The sequence below is a fragment of the Ursus americanus genome, chromosome 11, assembly GCF_024610735.1.
Source record: "Ursus americanus isolate L20-20 chromosome 11, mUrsAme1.1.p, whole genome shotgun sequence".
NCBI classification, from domain to species: Eukaryota; Metazoa; Chordata; class Mammalia; order Carnivora; family Ursidae; genus Ursus; species Ursus americanus.
This window is the reverse complement of record NC_142137.1, coordinates 23,363,388-23,369,908: the sequence shown is the minus strand read 5'-3', so window position 1 is coordinate 23,369,908 and position 6,521 is coordinate 23,363,388. Positions and strand designations below refer to the sequence as shown.

General features: G+C 38.9%; 1 pseudogene; it reads right to left on the bottom strand.

The window, feature by feature from the left end:
- Positions 1-214: 214 nt before the first annotated feature.
- LOC123798593 (small ribosomal subunit protein uS2 pseudogene) lies at positions 215-1,098 on the bottom strand (annotated as a pseudogene).
- Between the last annotated feature and the right edge of the window lie 5,423 nt (positions 1,099-6,521).

The window sequence follows — 6,521 nt, the reverse complement described above, 5'->3', positions numbered from 1 at the left end:
TCATTCTATCTTTCTTTCTTCCTCCCTCCCTTCCTTCTTTCTTTCTTTTCCTTCCTTCCTTCCTTCCTTCCTTCCTTCCTTCCTTCCTTCCTTCCTTCCTTCTTTCCTTCCTTCCTTCCTTCCTTCCTTCCTTCCTTCCTTCCTTCCTTCTTTTTTGAAACTGTTCACTTTCTGTCAATTCTCTCCATTTTGTTTGCCTTTGTGGAAGAGCAGCTTAAGAACATTCAGTGGTTGTTCCTACCCATTCATTGGCCTGAGCAGTGGGAGCTGTGAACCAGTCTTCAGTGGCAGGCTGAGCGCTCCAGTCTTCAGCAGGGAACTGCGAATAAGCACAGAGGGCACCTTGCATGCCTTCAGACCAGTCTGTGACTTCAGGCTGAGTAGCGGTGAACTCAGGAGCTAGGGCTGTCCATTGACTTTGAAACTCCTTGGTCATAGCCTTTTCAGCATTGACCTGCTCTTACTTTGTAATCGCTTCAGGATCTTTGTAGAAGTAGACATCAGCCATGACCTCCCATGGGTGTTCAAGGGAAATGGTGACACACGTGCACAGAACTTCCTGGGCCAGCATCCACCATATCAGGCCCACTGAGTGGTGAGCTCCCTCGTTGCTACAAGGGATGGCGATGTCCACATAGCACAAAGGAGAGTCTGTGTTACCCAGAGCGATGGTAGGCAGGTTAACATAAGATAGCTCTGAGAGGCTGGTGGTCTGCCTCGGGATCAGTAACCACCAGTAGTCTTGGCTCCCAGAAGGCTGCCTGGATCTGGGTTAATGAAGGTTCCAGGAGTGAAGCGACCAGCAATAGGAGTGGCTCCAGGAGCAGCAGCAAACTTGAGCACAGCTCACTGGCCAGTATTCCTAGATGATATGACACTGACATCAGCTGGGTTTTCAGTGGCAATACTGGCACAAGCTGCCATCAGAAGCTTCTCCCAGGTTCTCTTCAGATTTATGAGCTGGATACTCTCACTTTTTTTTTAGAGGTCCTGTTCCATTTGGAAGTCAAGGTTGGCACCACATAAATGGGTTCCTGCTGCAAAGAATTTTAGGACATTGTCCTCCCTCATTTCTAGGACATCAAGGGCTCCAGACATTGTGAAGGTTTCCCTTTAAGTTACAACAAGGATGCGGAACAATGTTATATGTACCTCTGTCTGGGTAGCATGGAAAGTCCAGTTTCGGTTTGATTAGTATTTTTATGTGTATCCTTTCCCACCCATTAAATTTAATATTATCTATATCTTAATATTTTTGTGTCTTATAGATGGCATATAATTGGGTCTTGCTTTTTTATCTTACCTGCAATCACTGTTTTGTTTTTAGATTCCACATATAAATGAGATTACATGATATTTGTCTTTGTCTGCCTTACTGTAATGCCCTTAGTGTTCATGCACGTTGTCAGAAAGGACAAGATTTCTTCTTTTCTTAATGGCTGATAATATTTCTTTGCAAATATATATATATATATATACATATATATATATGTATATATATATATAATACCACATGTTCATATATATATAAAATATATATATGTGTATGTGTGTGTATATATATATGTGTGTATATATATATATATATATATATATATATATATATCTCACATGTTTTTTAATCCATCTATTGATAGACACTTAAGTTGCTTCCATATAAGTTAGTGATTTCATTTCCTTTGGATAAATACCCACAAGTGGAATTGCTGGATCATATGGTAGTTTTATTTTTAATTTTTTGAGGAAATGCCATGCTGTTTTCCATAGTAGCTGCACCAATTTACATTGCCACCAACAGTGCACATGGGTTTCCTTTTCTCCACATCCTCATTAACACTTCTTATTTCTTACCTTAAAAAAAAATTAGTTTTTTATTTGAGACAGAGAAAGAGAGAGAGAACACAAGTCGGGGGCAGGGGGGTTAGGGAGAGGGAGAAGCAAACTCCCCACCAAGCAGGGAGCCTGATGCGAGGCTCGATCCCAGGGCCTTGAGATCATGACCTGGCAGACGCTTAACCGACTGACCCACCCAGGCACCCCTCTTCCTTTTTGATAATAGCTACTCTAATGTATGAGATGATGTCTCATTGTGGTTTTGATTTGCATTTCCCTGATGATTAGTGATGACGAGCACCTTTTCACGTACCTGCTGTTGACCACCTGTATGTCTTCTTTGAAAAATATCTATTCAGATCCTCTGCCCATTTTTTAATCAGTTTTTTGTTTGTGTTTGTTTGTTTTACTATTGAGTTATATGAGTTCCTTATATACTTTAAATACTCTTTATCAGATATATGATTTGCAAATATTTTCTCCCATTCAGTAGGTTGCCTTTTCATTTTGTTGATAGTTTCCTTTGATGTGCAGAAGACTTTTAGTTTGAGGTAGTTCCACATATTTATTTTTGCTTTTGTTGTCTTTGCTTTTGGTGTCAAATCCAAACAATCATTACCAAGACCTACGTCAAGGAGCTTACTGCCTATGTTTTCCTCTTGAAGTTTTCTGGTTGGAGGTCTTCTGTTCAAGTCTTTAATCCGGATTGAGTTAAGTTTTGTGTTTGGTGTAAGACAGTTGTCCAGTTTCATTCTTTTGCATGTGGCTGTCCAGTTTTCCCAACATCATTTATTGAAGAGACTGTCTTTTCATCATTGTATATTCTTGCCTCCTTTGCATAAATTGACAGTATAAGCGTGGGTTTATTTCTGGCCTCTCTCTTCTGTTCTATTGATCTATGTGTCTGTTTTTGTGCCAGTACCATACTGTCTTGATGATTACAGCTTTGTAATGTAGTCTAAAGTCGGGAAGCATAATGTTTCCACCTTTGCTCTTTGTATTTTTATTGTTGTTGTTGTTAGCTAATCATATTAATTGATGTCTTCAGATGTAGAAGTTGAAGTCCAAAGTATAAGTTCAGTAAGGAGAAAGTGACAAAGTATTCTTTCCCTTATTCATTCCTTCATTCAGCAAAATATAGGGAATATTTACATGTACATTTTTAGGTTCTGAGATACACAAGTAAAAAAGGCAAGAAATTCTCTACCCTCGTGGCACACTGGTTCTGGTTGGGGAGATATACACACATACATACGTATATACATACAAATTAATCTAAAAGATGGTTGGGTGGTAAGAGCTATAGAGAAAATGGGGACAGGAGATTGTTACTTTATATGAGCCAACTCATCCCTGGATGATGGAAGAGAGGCAGAACGGTAAAGATCTAAGCAGAAGGAAACATCAAGGATAACAGCCCTAGAGCAGAATGAACTTAATGTGCTTAAGGAATAACAAGCAAACCAGGGCAGGTGGAGCCTCGTGAGGAAGAAGGAGAGTAGAAGACAATGAAGTGTGAGATGCGACAGGGGCCAGAACATGTAAGATTTGGTAGTGCTGGCAAGGAGTCTGTGTTTTCATTCAAGTGAGAGGGATGCTATTGGGGAGTTTGGAGCAGGAGGTTTCCATGTGAAGAAGATTGCTCTAGCTATTGTATGACAGATAGATGCTAGGGTGGAAAGAACGGAAGGTGGGTGGCACAGAAGTTTAGAATAGATCAATCCAGAAAAATAAAACTTTTCGCATATAAAGTTAAAAGGTATTTGAAAGAAGAGATGGGAAGGAGATGGGTCAAGGAAAGGAAGACTGAGGAATTAGTCAGAAGGTTGGAGCTCCTGGAGAAAAGTATCTATTGAAAAATAGTGACTAGTGGGATTCCTGGTGTCAGTATGTCTGAGACATTTTAAAACAAGGAGGTCTGCTATTCAATTTCAACTTCTCTGTGGTTCCTCTACCCCAAGCCTTATTTAAAATTTGCTGCACATACTGTACTGCATTGGTGGTACTTTGAAGATAAAAAGGAATCTGGTTGGTGTCCAGTATATGACCACACACTATGGGACAAGGAGAGCATACAGAATATGGCAAGATGATTCACACGATAAACTAATTGAATGGATTTGAGAGTATGAAACCATCAGTGATGAACAAAAATGGAAATTCCTCCAAGATTCTCAGGAGGGATTTGTGTAAACATTGGCTTTCCCAGGACATAGGTGATGGTGGTTTGAGCCAACTTATTTGAAGCCTGAAGGGCAGGATGACCTAGCTGATTCCAGGTCACACATGTAACTAAAGAACAAAGAGGCAGCATACAGTTTTATGGTGTGATTAGGTCAGCAGCATAAATCTTCAGACTCATCTTTCCCAATCAGATGTTTTTCCCAGCGGTTACTTCTATTAATAATTCATTTATGTATTCATTTGACAAATATATATTCAGCACCTACTCTGTGCCGGATATTGTGTTGAGAGCTGAGGATATGGCAGTAAACAGCATATAAAACATAACAGCTATGCCAGTTGCTAACTTGACCCCACTCCAGCCTTCAGAATGGCTAGACTTTGGCCCAGTGAAACGCAAGGTCACCCATGTTGGGGCTTTTGGGGGAAAGAAGCTGCATCCCTCTTCTGTAGGAACTTCTTGTCTCCTTCATGTGGGGAGCCATTAGCTGCTCAAAACAAACTTAGCTATTATCATTATTACTGCTTATCTTTTCCTTAACTTTTTGATTTTCCTTACTATGTCTTATGTGAACTAAATTTCTAAAATAGTTTCCTTATGTAGTCAGATCTTTTGTAATTTACGCTGATACACAGCTTGCAATAACAAAATTTTTGGTGTATGATTAAATTATTTCCTGAAAAGGTCAAAATCTGTTCTAGAACAGAGTAATTTTCTCAACATTTAAACAGAAGAAATAAAGGCAATGTAACAAACACTTTGGAAAATTGTTTGACAGTATCGATCAAAGTTGAATAGACACGTAACTTATAACCTAGGAATTTTACTCTCTGTATATACCCAGCAGATACAAAGAGTTCTATTTGTATTATTTCATTTACAGAAAGCTTGAAAACTGACAAAGCTCAGGAGACTGACTACCTAGGGGGTTAGAATGACCAGAAGGGAACAAGAGGAAGTTTTGGGAGCTGGTCATGTTCTGTTTCTTTACCTGGGTGCTGGTTACATGGATATGTTCACATTGTAAAAATTCATTGAGATATATATTTAAGATTTATGTACTTATCTTTATGGATATTATACTTGAATGAAAAGATTTTCTTTAATTTAAATTCAATCAGCCACCATACGGTACATCATTAGTATCAGGTGTAGAGTTCAGTAATTCATCGGTTGCGTATAACACCCAGTGCTCATCCTATCACGTGCCCTCCTTAATACCCGTCACCCAGTTTACTTCAAAAAGTAGAGGTAAAATGCATTTATTATTCTCCCTGGAGATCATAACTCACTATTCTGAAATACTGTGGATTCTTATGAATATTTGGTGATGATTGCTGTCATTTTAATTACAATATTTCCTTTTATCATCCTCCTTGGGGGATAATTTTTCAGCAAATACATGTTGGAAATTCTTAAAGAAGAAAAAAAAAACACCAACCAAGCAAAATGGTTCTAATCCAGCATAACATTTAACTATTATTACAAAAAAGGATATGTATCACTGAACCCTCATGCAGACAGAATTTACAAGTTCTATTGAGCTAGACATTTGTTTTTATTTTTTTGAAATCAAAATTTCAAGCTTATATCTTTCAGCATGACTCTCTTTTGCTACAGTTATCTATACATATAGAAAATGTTGTCTCTCAAATATTTCTTGAATCTATTCTATCATCTGATCTCAGCTCTCCTTGCTTTGGGGCAGGTTCTAATTATCCTTTCCTAGACTACAGCAACAGCCTGATAATTTGTCACAACCTGACCCCAGTCTTGCTCCCTCGAAACAGCCTTATCTAGCCTCCATAGTGACCCATCTTGCAACAATCTGATTATTACATTCCTTTCTTTCAAACCATCTCAGTTAATGGAAACTCCATCCTTAGAGTTCTCTGACCAAACACTTTTGTCTCATCCTTGACTCCTTTCTTTTTATCTGTCAGAAAAATCCAATTAACTCTATTTTCAAAACATAACCCAAATCTGTTCATTTAATGTCACTGACATTACTACTATCTCTGTCAGAGCACCATCATTTCTTGCCTAGACTCTTTATTGCAAAGGCCTACAAATGAATCTCCTTGCCGCCATTCTTGTCCCCCTACAGTCTTGATGTAGCCCCTTGATGGAGCATATTTGATGTAGCACCAGAGTGATTTTAACACACATACACAAACACACACATCAGCTTATGATACTTCAATGCCTCACAACCCCTAGTGGCTCCCACTTTCACTCAGAGAAAGATCTGAAGCCCTTGTGTAGCCCTATGAGAACTTTGCCCCCTGTTAACTCTCTAACTTTATCACCTGCATGCTTTATGGTTTCTGTGGTGTTCTATGAACACACCAGGCACACTCATTACTTAGGTCTTTCACATTGGCTATTCCCTCTGCCTGAAATGGTCTTCCTCAGATATCTGTAAACCTCATTCCATTACTTACTACCAGGGTTTGGTCAGATGTCTCTTTTCTCATAAGACTTACCTGCACAGACTGACTTA